The sequence below is a fragment of the Elephas maximus genome, chromosome 5 (genome assembly GCF_024166365.1).
Source record: "Elephas maximus indicus isolate mEleMax1 chromosome 5, mEleMax1 primary haplotype, whole genome shotgun sequence".
NCBI lineage: Eukaryota > Metazoa > Chordata > Mammalia > Proboscidea > Elephantidae > Elephas > Elephas maximus.
The window spans coordinates 22,521,488-22,537,839 of NC_064823.1; positions in this window are offsets into that span (position 1 = coordinate 22,521,488).

Below are 16,352 nucleotides of genomic sequence, written 5' to 3' on the forward strand. Positions count from 1 at the left end.
TTTTCTACTAACTTTCCTTTTAAAAAATCAGCAAAAAATTGATTTTGAACCTCTTTCCTGATTTTTTTAAAGATGTATATATCAGTGTTCATGAAAGGTCATTGCTTCAAAGCCCTGTGTCTAGCAGGGTTTATACAGTTCCTTATAAATTTTTTCCTACTTATTTACTTTGAGTTCATCTTTACAAAAGGAAGTGATTGCTTTAACAATTAATAAATAAGAACCAATAATGAAATGATCCTGTAATCAGAAAGAAAAAAAAATGATTTTCCATTTTCTTCAAATGGATCAAAATGTACCTACTCTTTTGTCTTAATTTAGGTGAAAAAGAACAAGAGACATTCTTCAGTGAGCACTAACATCCAATTAACGTGGATTTTGAAAGCCTAAACTTGTTTCTATTCAGATTTCAATCTAAAGTTCCCCTTGTAACTTCTTCACTCATTTCTAAGACATGGAATTCGTATTGAAATCAACATGTGGTTTCGATTGGATTTTCTCCAATATGACAGCAAAGAAGAATAGTTTTAATTTCAGTAGGAGTATAGATTCTTCATACAATCCAAGGGGGGGGGGAATCCACATTTCAGAACACTGATTTGAGCTCATATTCCTAATATACCACACTGAAGCAAGTATCTTTAGACATTGGGATGGTGAATTAAGTTGGTCATCCAAAGATGAAGAGGAGAACAATGTTTTAGTTATTTTTGTACCAAAAAATAAAATTATTGCTTAGAACAAAAAACAAACCAACCAACAAAACACTACCAAAGTTATGGAGGACATCAACAAGATGGTGGAGTACACAGCTTCAAGCTCCTGTCCCCCCTACAGAAATGTCAAAAAATAAGCAGAAACTGTCAGAACCAACTTTGCCAAAACTCTGGAAAAAGTCAAATGTTTACAATAACCAAGCAAAAGCTGAAACAAACAAACAAAAAAAGGTGACTTTAAAAAGCTAGGAAACTTTGTGTCTTTTTACTTGCCGGTGTCCCACCCCCTCCCTGGCTTGGCAGCAGTCTTAATGAATGCAGCCTGCATTCCCAGTGTGGGACTCTGGCTTCTGCTTCCCAAGAGGGGAGAGCAGAACTTATTTGCAAATTATTGTGGCTCTGTGTTTTAAATTGTGTGGGTACTATCTGAAGGACTGGTACAATATGCTTGTATCTATTTTTCTCATCTTGAAACTTACTCTGGTCAGAAAAGCTGTGGGCACTGCTCAGGCAAACTCATCACTGTCTGGGGCAAGAGATTATGGTTGAAAAATACAATAGACTGCCTAAGGACTGGAAGAAAAAGCCAGAGAGAGGATTTCTCCAGAAAATTGTTGTTAGGTGCCAACAAGTCAATTTTTTGATTCATAGTGACCCATTGTGACAGAGTAGAGCAGCCCCATAGGTATTTCTTGAATGTAATCTTTACAGAAGCAGATCACTAGGTCTTTTCTCTCATGGAGCCACTTGGTGGGTTCAAATCTCCAAACTTTCTGTCAGCAGCTGAGCACTTAACCAGGGCTCCACACATATATCAGGGCATTCAAAGCCACCCAGGTATATGGAGAAATTTGGGAGGCAATGCCAAACCCAGGGCAAGACATATGCTCAGAAAAGACCTGAGAAAACCTAAGGTCTCACCTTGGGTGAATCTCTAACCTCAGGGTAAGTCTGACTACGTGTTTAGAGAATGACCCTGCACAGAACAAATCTGTAAAGACTGCAGAGGTGTGTTTTGATTGTTCAGGTTTTGTTTTTAGTTTCTTTGATTTGTTTTATTTTAATCCCTGGCATTCAAGGAGATCTATGTCAAAACACTAGCTGAAAAGAAGCTAAAGGAAAAGAAATGTCAGTGACCATATTTGACAAGTGTACAGTCTTTGCAAAAATAGTTTGGAAAAATCCCTAAGACCACAGACTACTGCAGTCCTCAACAACTAAAGAAAAAAAAAAAAGACACCCTGAGAATGGGAGAGTAATTTGATCAACTAAACAAAAATACCAATTAAGCAAAAAAGGAGGTAATTTTAGAGGACATAAGGAACTAAAATTATAAGATACACAGAAAAAATAAGAATGAAAATAGACTAAATTAAACACAAGAGACAAAGAAGGACATCATATATTGATAATAGGACAATTTATCAAGAAAATATAACAATTACAAACATATACACTGCACCTAATAAAAGAGTCTTAAAATATATGAAGCAAATACTGACAAAACTTAAAGTATAAATAGACAATTCAACAATAATAATTGGAGGCTCCAATATTTTACTTTCAATAATGGATAGACCATCTATATGTATCTGTTAGGTCTAGTTGGTTCATAATGTTTTTCAAGACCTCTATCGGAAACCTTGGTGGAGTAGTTGTAAAGAGTTTGGCTGCCAACCAAAATGTCAGCAGTTTGAACCCACCAGGAACTCCTTGGAAATCCTAGTGGTCAGTTCTACTCTGTCCTATAGGGTTGTTCTGAGTTAAAGTTGACTCGCTGGCAATGTTTTGTTTTTGTTTTTTTTTTCCTTATTGATCAATGTAACACATTATGGTAATAAAATGAAAGAAAAACACCACAGGACCACTCAATTGATAAAGAAAAAGCATTTGACAGAATCCAACACTCTTTTATGATGAATATACTAAGTAATTTAGGAATAAGAAAGAACTCCCTCAACATGATAAGAGACATTTGTGAAAAAACTGAAACAAACATCACACTGAGTTTAAAAAGATTGAAAGTTTCCCCCTTAAGATGAAAAATAAGATAAGGATGCCGGCTTTTACCTTTTTTTTTTTTATTATTATTATTTACCATCATGCTGAAATTCCCAGCCAGAGGAATTCAGCAAGAAAAAGCGGAAAAAAGGCATTCAAACTGGAAAAAAGGTACAACTACCTTTATCCAAGATAAAATCATCCTGTATATAGAAAATCCCAAATAATCCTCCAGAAAGATTTTAGAGCAATAAATGAATTCAGAAAAGTTGCAGGGTACGGGATAAATGCACAAAATCTGTTGTATTTCTGTACACTAAGTACACTAGCAATGAAAAACCTAAAAAAAAAAAGAAAGAAATTAAGAAAACAATTCCATTTTTAATAAAGATAATAAAGCCAAATGCACTGCCATTGAGTCCATTTTGACTCATAGTGACCCTATAGGACAGAGCAGAACTGCCCCATAGGGCTTCCAAGCCAGGGCTGGAAGGTGGATTTGAACTGCCAGTCTTTTGGTTAGCAGCCAAGCTCTTAACCACTGGGCCACCAGGCACCTAAGAAATAAATTACCTAGAAATATATTTAACCAAGTGGGCAAAAAGCTGTAAACCACAAAATATTAACAAAATAATGAAGGCCTACATAAATGGAAAGATATCCTGTTTTCATCAACTGGAAGACAGTATCGTTCAGATGTCAATTCTAACCAAAATTACTTACGGATGGACCACAATCCCTATTAAAATTCCAACAGTCTTTGCAGAAATGAAAAAGCCAACCCTCAAATTCATGTGGAATTGCAGAAGTACTGAGTGGCCAAAACAATCCTGAAAAAGAGGAACTCCCCATTTTCCTTTCCACAACTCCATGATTATTGGTAATAACCAATAAACTTTCTTTATGCATATGCCTATTCTAGACAAAAAGAAAATATTGCATGATCCCAATTATCACATATAAATTAATTAATGTTAATATAATTGCTATAATTAAAAAAATTGGGATCATACAATATTCTTCCCTTTGTGTCTGGCTAATTTTACTTAGCACAATGTTTCCAAGGTTCATCCATATTGTTACATATATCAAAACTTAATTTCTCTTTAAGATTGAAAAATATTTCATTGTATGTATATGCCACAGTTTAATCCAGTCATCTTTGATAGACCCTGGGGTTGTTTCTACATTTTGGTTGTTGTGAATATGATGCAAAGAACATCGGTGTACAAGTATCTGAGTCTCTGCTTTCAAGTCTTTTGGGTATATACCTAGAAGTGGAATTGCTGGTTCATACAATAATTCTATATTTAACTGTTTTCCCAGTGACTTCATCATATTATATTCCCACCGGCAATGCATGAGACTTCCAATTTCTCCCTATCCTTCGTCAACACTTGTTATTTCCCATTTTTCTGATAATACACATCCTAAAAATAAAAAACCAAACCCATTGTCACTGAGTCAATTCCAACTGATAGTGACCCTAGAGGACTGAGTGGAACTGCCCCATAGGTTTCCAAGAAGTGGCTGGTGGATTCGAACAGAAGACCTTTTGTTTAGCAGCCACATCACTTAACCACTGCACCACCAGGGTTCAATAGCCATCCTCCACCCACTAGCCATGGTGTGAAATGGTGTCTCTGTGGGTTTGATTTTTATTTTCCTAATAATTAAAGACATTGAGCACATTTTTCATGTGTTCACTGGTCATTTGACTTTCTTTTTTGGAGAAATGTCTATTCAAATGCTTTGCTCATTTTTTAATTGGATTGTTTATTTTGTTGTTGAGTTGTAGGAATTCTTTATATATGCTGAGTATTAAGCCCTTATCAGATAGATGGCTCCCAACTAAGTATTTTCCTCCATTCTGTAGGTATTCTACACACTTTCTTGATAAAGTCCTTTGACTCACAATTTTTTTTTATATTGATGAAGTCCAATTTATCTATTTTGTTGTTTTTGTGTATGCATTTTGTGTCGTATCTAAAGCCCTGCAAGTTTTACCCCAATATTTTCTTTTTAAAAGTTTTATGATTTTACAAAAAAAAAAAAAAGACCAGGCTTAATGGTCTGACTGAGACTAAAATGACCCCAGAGGTCGTGGTCCCCAGGCCTTCTGTTAGCCCAAGACAGGAACCATTCCTGAAGCTAACTCTCCAGAAAGGGATTGGACTGGATATGACATAGACAATGATCCTGGTGAAGAATGAGCTTCTTGCATCAAGTAGACACATGAGACTATGTTGGCATCTCCTGTCTGAAGGGGAGATGAGAGGGCAGAAGGGCCCAGACGCTGGCTGAATGGACACAAAAAGAGAGAATGGAGGGAAGAAGTGTGCTGTCTCACTAGGGGGAGAGCAATTAGGAGTATACAGCAAGGTGTTTATAAATTTTCGTATGACAGTCTGACTTGAATTGTAAACTTTCACTTAAAGCACAATAAAAATTTAAATAAATAAATTGGGACTAAATAAAAAATCAGAAGTGAAGAACAGAAAAAAAAAGTTTTATAATTTTAGTTCTTATGTTTAGATTATTGATAGATTTTGAATTAATTTTTATATATGGTATGAGACAAAGGTTCAATTTCATTCTTTTTCCTGTGGAGATCCAGTTGCCTATTGGTCTATATGTTAACTGTATATCAGTTCCAAATTTTTTAATTAATATAGCTTTGTAGTACATGTTGAAATCAGGAAACATGAGTCTCCCTACTTTGTTCTTCTTTTTCAAGACATTTTCTTGATCTTTTTTGAATACATTATGGTTACTTAATGTTTTAAAGAAAAAAATTAATGCTCTCAGTGTTTTTATTTTATTACTTCTGTCTAATTGAACAATATGCTGACTTTGATGCTTCAAGTGTGAACCACGGAACAGTACAGCACATGCACCTTCATTTACCTGTATCTCCTATAAACTACCACCAACATAGAGAAGCCAACATGCAGTGACACTCAGAATAGTGAACCCAGTCCTTCTGCACTTCTTTAAGAGTTTCCAAAAGCCTGGTCCATGTGATTTCCCTAGTGGCACCTTGATATATAATTATCATTTATTTATTGCTGAACAAAAACGTGAATAAAAGTCATAAAACAAAATTTCCTTTTTACTGAAGTGTTTTATGACTATTTAAATGAATCAAAACTGCATAAGAAAACGATCAATGTAATTCACCATATAAATAAAAGACAAGAACCTTATGATCTTATCAATAGATTCAGAAAAGACATTTGGCAAAGTCCAACACCCATTCATGATAAAAAACTCTCAGCAAAATAGAAATAGAAGGAAAATCCCTCAACATAATAAAGGGCATTTATATGAGACCAACAGCCAACATCATCCTAAATGGAGAGAGTCTGAAAGCATTCCCCTTGAGAATGGGAACCAGATAAGGATGCCTTTTATTACCATTCTTATTCAACATTGTGCTGGAGGTCCTAGCTAGAGCAATTAGGCAGATAAAGAAATAAAGGGCATCCAAATTGCTAAGGAAGAAGTAAAAGTATCTCTATTTGCACATGACATGATCTTATATACAGAAAACCCTAAAGAATCTTCAAGAAAACTACTGAAACTAATAGGAGAGTTCAGAAGAATATCAGGATACAAGATAAACATACTAAAATCAGTTGGATTTCTCTACACCAATAAAGAGAACTTTGAAAAGAAAATCACCAAATCAATACCATTTACAGTAGCCCCAAAGAAGATAAAATACTTAGGAATAAATCTTACCAGAGATGTAAAAGACTTATACAAAGAAAACTACAATACACTTCTGGGAGAAACCAAAAGAGACCTACATAAGTGGAAAAATATACCTTGCTCATGGATAGAAAGACTCAACATTGTAAAAATGTCTATTCTACCCAAAGCAATCTATAGATAGAATGCAATCCCGATACAAATTCTAATGGCATTTTTTAATGAGGTAGAGAAACAAATCATCAATTTCATATGGAAGGGAAAGAGGCTCCGGATAAGCAAAGCATTACTGAAAAAGAAGAATAAAGTGGGAGACCTCATGCTACCTGAGTTTAAAACCTATTATACCACCGCAGTAGTCAAAACAGCCTTGTACTGGTACAACGACAGATACATAGACCAATGGAACAGAATTGAGAATCCAGACATAAATCCCTCCACATATAAGCAGCTGATATTGGAGAAAGGGCCAAAGTCTGTTAAATAGGGAAAAGATAGTCTGTTTAATAAATGGTACTGGCATAACTGAATATCCATCAGCAGAAAAATGAAGCAAGATCCATACCTTAGACCATGTACAAAAACTAACTCAAAATGGATCAATGACCTAACTATAAAATCTAAAACAATAAAGATCATGGAAGAAAAGATAGGGACAATGCTAGGAGCCCTAATACATATCATAAACAGTATACAAAACATTACTAACAGTGCACAAATACCAGAAGAGAAACTAGATAAATGGGAGTTCCTAAAAATCAAACACTTAGCTCATCCAAAGACCATCAAAAGAGTAAAAAGGTTACCTACAGACTGGGAAAAAGTTTTCGGCCATGACAATTCCGATCAGCTTCTGATCTCTAAAATTTACATGATACTGAAAAAACTCAACAACAAAATGATAAATCATCCAATTAAAAAAATGGGCAAAGGACATGAACAGGCACTTCACTAAAGAAGACATTCAGGCAGCTAACAGATACATGAGGAAATGCTCACGATCATTAGCTGTTAGAGAAATGCAAATCAAAACTACAATGAGATGGCATCTTACTCCAACAAGGTTGGCATTAATCCAGAAAATACAAAATAAAAAGTGTTGGAGAGGTTGTGGAGACACTAGAACACTTATATACTGCTGCTGGGGATATAAAATTGTACAACCACTTTGGAAATTGATTTGGCACTTCCTTACAAAGCTAGAAATAGGACTACCATATGATCCAGCCATCCCACTCCTTGAAATATATCCTGGAGAAATAAGAGCCTTCACAAGAACGGATACATGCACACCCATGCTCATTGCAGTACTGTTTACAATAGCAAAAAGATGGAAGTAACCAAGGTGCCCAGCAACAGATAAATGGATAAAATTATGGTTTATTCACATACTGGAATACTATGCAATGATTAAGAACAATGATGAATCCATGAAGGATCTCATTACATGGAGGAATCTGAGGCAACATGCTGAATGAAATTAGTCAGGTGGAAAAGGACAAATATTGTATGAGACCACTATTACGAGAACTCAAGAAATAGTTTAAGCACAGAAGAAAATATTCTTCGGTGCGGTTATGAGGGTGAGGAGGGCGGGAGAGGAGTATTCACTAATTAGATAGCAGACAAGAACTATTTTAGGTGAAGGGAAAGACAACACACAATACAGGAGAGGTCAACACAACTGGACTAACCAAAAAGCAAAGAAGTTTCCTGAATAAACTGAATGCTTCGAAGGCCAGAATAGCATGGATGGGGGTCTGGGGACCATGGTTTCAGAGGACATCTAGGTCAGTTGGCACAACAAAATGTATTAAGAAAATGTTCTGCATCCCACTTTGATGAGTGGTGTCTGGGGTCTTAAATGCTAGCAAGTTGACATCTAAGATGCATCAATTGGTCTTAACCCACCTGGAGAAGAGGAGAATGAAGGACATCAAAGACACCAGAAAAATATGAGCCTAAGATCTGGAAAAGGCCACATAAACCGGAGACTACATCAGCTTGAGACTGGAAGAGCTAGGTGGTGCCTGGCTACAACCAATGACTGGTCTGACAGGGAACACAACAGAGAATCCCTGATGGAGCAGGAGAACAGTGGGATGCAGGCCTCAAAAAGACCAGACCTCGTAAAATGACCAGATTTAATAGTCTGACTGAGACTAGATGTACCCCGGAGTTCATGGTCCGTGGACCTTCTGTTAGCCCAAGACTGGAGCCATTCCCAGAGCCATCTCTTCAGACAGGGATTGGAGTGGAGTATAAGACAGAAAATGATAGTGGTTAGGAGTGAGCTTCTTGGCTCAAGTAGACACATGAAACTACATAGGCAGCTCCTGTCTGGGGGCAAGATGAGAAGGCAGAGGGGCACAGGAGCTGGTTGAATGGACAAGGGAAGTACAGGGTGGAGCAGAGGAATGTGCTGCCTCATTAGGAAGAGAGCAGCTAGGAGTACGTAGCAAGTTGTATATAAGTTTTTGTATGAGACTTTGACTTGATTTGTAAACTTTCACTTAAAGGACAATTAAAAAAAAAACAAACCTACATAAGATAAAATACATCATTAGTTAGAGGCTATGTTCCATGCCAATTTTTAAATATTTTCTTATTTTTCCTCAAGTTCCCTCTGTCATTTCTTAAAGTTTCTGTCTTTATCTATACACCTCCCTTAACACTTTAAATGAAGATGAAGCCCTCTTTAAAGTGTTAAAAATCAAATTCTTACTTTAAGGACTAAGGTGAGCCTGATCAAAGCCATAGTGTTTTTAATCACCTCATATGCATGTAAAAGCTGGACAAAGAATAAGGAAGATTGAAGAAGAATTGATATATTTGAATTCTGGTGTTTGTGAAGAATTCTGGATATACCATGGACTGCTAGAAGAACACACAAATCTGTCTTGGAAGAAGTACAGCCAGAATGCTCCTTAGAAGCAAGGATGGTGAGACCGTGTCTCATGTACTTTGAAAATGTTTTCAGTAGGGAGCAGTCCCTGGAGAAGGACATCATTCTTGGTAAAGTAGAGGGTCACAAAAAAAGGAAGGGTCTCAATGAGATGGATTGATAAAGTGGCTATAACAATGGGCTCAAACATAGCAATGATTGTGAGGACGGCACAGGAACATGCAGTCTTTTGTCCTGTTGTAGATGGGGTCACTATGAGTTGTCACTGACTCAATGGGATCTAACAACAACAGCAACCCTTTAAATTCATATTCAAATATAATCTGCCATGTAGAATAGGAAAGCAAAATACATGAAACTTAAAATATTTATGTATAATAGCTGTTCTAGTAAAAGGATGCACTGAAGGCATTGGGGAAAAACAAGGCTCTAGGAATTGACAGAATACTAATTGAGTAAAAGCATAAAAGTCAGAAATTGATCTCCAATAACAAACTGTTCTGGGTTATCTAGAGAAGAAAACCCAGTGAAGCATATAGAGAGAAAGATTTATATCAAGGAAATGGACCACACAGTTGTAGAGGCTGGAATGTCCCAAGCCCATGGGTCAGGATAGAGGCCTCTCCTGATTCATATAGCCGCAGGAGCTGGTGAACCCAAGATTGGCAGGTCATAGAACAGGGCTCTTGCTCACAGGCTGTGAAGGTTGATGAATCCCAAGATAGGCAGGAAAGACCACAGAGCTGGAGGTCAGCTGAACAGAAGCCAGCTACTGGATCCAGCATGAGCAGAAAGCCCCCAAGCCTTGCCAGAATGTCTGTTTATATTCAGTGCAGGCCACATTCCCAAGGAAGCTCCTTTTCAGGTGATTGTCTACTCACAGCAGATCCCATCATGGGGGTGGTCACATATAGAATCTCAACAGGAACATGATCACAACATTATATGAGCGCCAAAACACTGAGAAATACGGCCCAGCCAAAGTGACACACAATCTTAACTACAACACAAAACTGAATGGCATTTAGTCATAATTTTTCTATCCCATATTTTTGTACATAATAATTAAAATATAAAGGCATAGCCAAAATAAAAATTAGTTTGAGAACATTATAAGACAAAGAATAGAGTTTATGTTAATGGTATTAAACAATCAATCCAAAATATTTTCTTGTCTTCTATGTGCAAGGCATCACACTCAGCATATTGTACAAATAATTTAGCCAAAAAATAATAAATAAAAATGTTGGCATCCTGAAATTTATTTGAAATATTAAATAAGTGAAAAATATTCAAATATTTCATAAGTGTTTGAAGGAATTCATATATTAAGTTGTCTTTTCTCAGCAATAGAATTATATTTTGCTTGTGTCTTTACTTTTAAATTATTATTCTCAGGCATTTTCAAATTGTATATAAAATTTTTAGTTCTGAATATAATCTCACATGTTATGCATGACAAAAGCCAACAGCTTTTCCTACTTTATACAAAAAAAAAAAAAAAAAAAAAAAAATTCTGTGTAGACCTCTTTTAACTATCTGGAACTACAGGAGAGGTTGAAATAAAAATTTCCACAGGTATGCAAGGTTGTGTATGTGTGTACTTTAAAAATTTTCTTAGAATATCTGACTTTCTCATTTTATATATATGTGTATATATATATATACACATATATATAACATTTCTTTGTGATATTTGGTACAGAGATTTATCTAATACTAGGGATTTGAAATTTGATTTTTTTTTAAAAAAAAAAAAAAAAAACAGATATATTCAACAGAAAGAGAGACTGAAAAGATTTCCCTGAGAAGGAGAACCGGACAAGGATGCCCTTTATCATCACTCCTATGTAACACTGTGCTGGAAGTCCTAGCCAGAGCAATAAAGCAAGAAAATAAATAAAGGGCACCCAAGTTGGAAAGGAAGAATTAAAACTATACTTATTCACAGACAATGTTATCTGACACATAGGAAATCCCAGAGAATTCACAAGGAAACTACTGGAACTAATAGAAGGATTCAGTAAAGTGACAGGGTCCCTGATTACCTACAAAAATCAGATGGATTCCTCTATACTAACAAAGAGAACTCCAAAAAAGAAATCAGGAAAACAATACCATTTACAATACCCCCCCCAAAAAATACTTAGGAATAAATATAACTAGGAACATAAAAGCTTATATGAAGAAAACTACAAAACATTGCAAGAAAACAAAAAAGATCTTCACATACAGAAAAACATACCATGGTCATGGGTTAGAAGACTTAACGTTTTGAAAATGTCAATACTATTTGAAGAGATCTATAGATACAATGCAAATTCCAACAATATATCTTTAACAAGATGGAAAAACTAATCACCAATTTTATATGGAAAGGAAAGAAGCCCCAGATAGTAAAATGTTACTGAAAAAGAAGTGCAAAGTAGGAGGCTTCACACTACACTTTCTCAGAAACTACTATACAACCAGGGTAGTCAAAACATACTGGTCCTGGTATGATGGACACACAGATCAATGGAACAGAACTGAGAAACCAAAAGTAAATCTATCCACCTATAGACTCGTGATCTTCAACAAAGGGTTGAATTCCATTAAATGGAGGAAGAGATAGCCTCTTCAACAAACAGTGCTGACAAAACTGAATGTTTATTTGCAGAAAAATAAAACAGGATTCATATCTCACACCAAACACAAAAACTAACTCAAAATGGATTAAATGAGTAAATGTAAAACCTAAAACTATTAAGATCAAGGGAGAAAACATAGGAACGATGCTTGTTGTTGTTGTGTGCCTACTCATAGTAACCCCATAAGGTAGAGCAGAACTGCCCCATAAGGTTTCCAAGGAGCAGCTGGTGGATTCCAACTGCCAACATTTTGGTTAGCAATCTGAGCTCTTAACCACTTTGTCATGGGACAATGCTAGGGGCCCTGACTTGTGGTATAAATAAATTATCAGGCATAACTAAAGATGCACAAACTCCAGAAGATAAACTTGGTGACTGGGACCTCCTAAAAATGAAATATGTATGCTCATCTGACCACTTTATCAAGAGAGTAAAAAAAGAACCTAAAGACTGGGAAAGAATCTTCAGCAACGACATATCTGATAAAGGTCTAATCTCTAAGATATATAGAAAACTTCAACAGCTCACCAACAAAAAAAGACAAAAACACAATCATAAAATGAGCAAACGACATAAGCAGATACTTCTCCACGGAGGAGATTAAGATGGCCAATAAATACTCGAAAAGATGATTGCAGTCATTAGCCATTACCCATACCCATTGCTGTTGAATCAATTCCGACTCATAGCGACCCTATAGGACAGAGTGGAACTGCCCCATAGAGTTCCCAAGGAGCACCTGGTGGATTCGAACTGCCAACCTTTTGGTTAACAGCCATAGCACTTAGCCACTACGCCACTAGGGTTTCCCCAGTAGACCTCAGAGAGTTGCAAATCAAAATCACAATGAGATACCATCTCACCCCTGCAAGAATGACACAGATCAAAAAACAGAAAACAATAAATTCCGGCAAAGTTGTAGGGACATTGGAACTCTCATACATTGCTGGTGGGAATGTAAAATAGTAAAACCACTGTAGTAAACAGTATGGCACTTCCATAAAAAACTAAAAATAGAAATACCATATGATCCAGCAATCCCACTCCTAGGAATATATCCTAGAGAAATATGAGCTGTCACACAAATAGACATACGCACACTTATGTCCATTGCAGCATTATTCAAGATAGCAAAGAGATGGAAACAACCTAAGTGCCCATCAACAGATGAATGGATACAAAATTATGGTGCATACACACAATGGAATACTACACAACAATAAAGAACAATGATGAATCCTCGAAACATCTCACAACACGGATGAACCTGGAGGGTGTTACACTGAATGAAATAAGTGAATCACCAATGGACAAATATTTTGTGAAAGTGCTGTTATAAAAGCTCAAGGAAAAGTTTACACACAGAAAGGAACAGTCTCTGAGTGTTAATAGGGAGGAGCTGGATGGTGAGGGGAAGCCACTAACTAGATAGTAGAAATATGTTAACTCTGGTGAAGGGAAAAGCAATACACAACACAGGAGAAGTCAGCACAACTTGACTAAGGCACTCAGGGACAGGAAAACTGGAGGAATGGAAATGGGGAACCAGAGGGTGGAGAGAGGGGCAAGGGAAAAAGTGCTGAGACGTTGCAAGGATTGCAACCAACATCATAAAACACTTTGTGTATACATTTTTTGAATGGGAAATTAATATGTTATATAAACTTTCACCTAAACCATAATAAAATGTTCATAAATAAATAAAGCCCAGCACATAACTTAGTATCTAGAAAGTCCTGAATTATCTTATCTGAAGTCTCAGATTAAACTACGGTTTAATTCTCTGCTGATAGTGTGACAATGTGAGGTAGAGGGGGCCCTCTTGAATTTAAGATTCTTACTTAAATAATGTAAAAATGTTATCAAGTACTAACATTGTGTGATAATCAGAAATAAATCAAACTTTTAGTTATACCCGTTAGTCAAAGTGTCACGTAATGGAACCAATGGAGCAAATACTGCTTACTTGACTCTACATGCTTGAACCAAGTGCAGCAACAATGTGGTTTTACTTATTTTCAAGGGAAGGAAAAAAACAAAAAAAATACACACACAGTGAATGTTCTCATCCTTCATAGGTCTCCAGAGGAAAACAGAAGCTCCGTTCATCCCTAGCCCAAGTATAAAATCATCTTTTTTTCAGCCAAGTTTAATGTAAAATTACAAGAGGTGCTTGCCTAGGCCAAGTTCAAATGCCAGCATTTAGGAGAAGCTGCTGCCAATGTGCCTGCCTTCTACAGGTTCATTCAAGGAAGATGTAAGTGCAGCTTTCTGAAGCCTCAGGAAAGGAATAGAAAAGACATTTCTCAGCAGGTTCTTGGATATCACTCTGATAATCAACTCTTTATGTGTGTAAGCGGTGCCATTTCTCTACGGAGAACATGCTAATTCATGCAGGGTATTTGGTGATTCACAAGGTCTTGGAAGCTGGATAATAAAGACGTTTTAATAGCATTTTGTTATGGCTGGCATTGATTTATTCTGATATCTTTTATAGTCAAAAGAGTCTAATTTTAATGAGGCATCCAGTTTCTAATAGTTCTCAATTTTGTTTGCACATTAGAATTTGGGAACTTTTAAAAAATACCCATATTAGGATCCCATCCTCAGAGTCTAATTTATCTGGTCTGAGATAGAATTTCAACATCAGTACTTTTTTAAAAGCAGCCAGATGATTCTAATACAAACTTGTTGTTGTTGTTAGGTGCCTTCAAGTTGGTTTTGACTCTTAGCGACCCTGTATACAAGAGAAGGAAACACTGCCAGGTCCTGCACCATCTTCACAACTGTTATGCTTGAGTCTATTGCTGCAGCCACTGTATCAACCCATCTTGTTGAGGATCTTCATCTTTTCCGCTAACCCTCTACTTTACCAAGCGTGATGCCTTTCTCCATGGACTGATCCTTCCTGTCAACATGTCCAAACCATGTGAGATGAAGTCTCACGAACCTCACTTCTAAGGAGCATCCTGGCTGTACTTCTTCAAGACCGATTTGTTCATTCTTTTGGCAGTTCATGGCATATTCAAATATTTTTTGCCAGCACCATAATTCAAAGGTATCAATTCTTCAGTCTTCCTTATTCATAGTCCTGCTTTTGCATGCATATGAGGCAATTGCAAACACCATGGCTTGGGTCAGACACATCTTAGTCTTCAAGGTGACTTCTTTGCTTTTTAACACTAGGGTTGAGGATTACTGCATTAAACTTTTGTGATTGTCTATTACATAACAAATTTTATGCAAACCTCTAGAATAAAAGAAAAAAAATAATGGTAATATCATCTTATAAGACTGAAGAGATGAAGAAAGGTAGAGAAATTGAATTAAATGAAGAATATATAGAATAACCCTTGAAGGAAATGGTTGAGTGAGGTTAGGTTATGTATTGGACGATTTAACTCAGGTAGTAGACCATGCATTTTTAATGGTAGATTTCTCCTGGTAGCCACAAGAAGTCCAAGCAGATGATAATAAACTAGTCTGTGGAATAATAAAAGATCAAGTAACTTGTCAAGGTCATAAGCTTATTAATAATAAAAGACAGGAAATACATGCCCAAACTTTTGTTTTTTAACCAGAATACTGAGAATCCTTGTGAAAATATTGCTTAAGTTTTTGACTATAGAACTCTGCCTCAGTAAGAAAGAAAGATCATACCAAAACCCGCTGCTGTTGAGTCAATTCCAACTCATAGTGACCCTATCGGGCAGAGTAGAACTGCCCCATAGAATTTCCAAGGGGCACCTGGTAGATTTGAACTGCTGACCTTTTGGTTAGCAGCTGTAGCACTTAACCACTACACCACCAGGGTTTCCATAGAAAGATCATAAGAGGGCTTAAATACAGTAGAAATGGAGACATCATAAGTTAGAGAATTTAATGAGACATATAAAACAGGACTAGAAAGAAGGATGGCATGAAACATCAGAGGCAAATATTGGGACATTTAAATTTAAGAAGTAATGCATGAGAAATTTTTGGATCAAATTTTATCAAATAGCCACGGATTCACGCTGATAAGTTAGAAGATTCCTAATTTTTTTAGAGCTCATGAAGCCAAGAAAACTCTAAGGAAAATCCACAAGAATACTGATATTTCCCAAGATTTTAAAAAAAAGTCTTTCAGCCAGGTGCCAAAGTTTTCAGTGAACATGACAAAGTCATGTGGAGGTCTATAGATATCTCTAATGGGCTGGTGCAGGACCATTAGGACGTGCAAAAACTTCTGTAGTCTACTCTATCCTTCTCATTGCAGTCAATCAAATATTTTGAATGAGAGAAAAATGATCCAAAAATGTTTTAAAGATTCTCTGACAACTATGTACAGATCAGATTGGGAGTGGTAGAAATGGAAAAGGGGAGTATTAGGCAACTCTTTCAGTC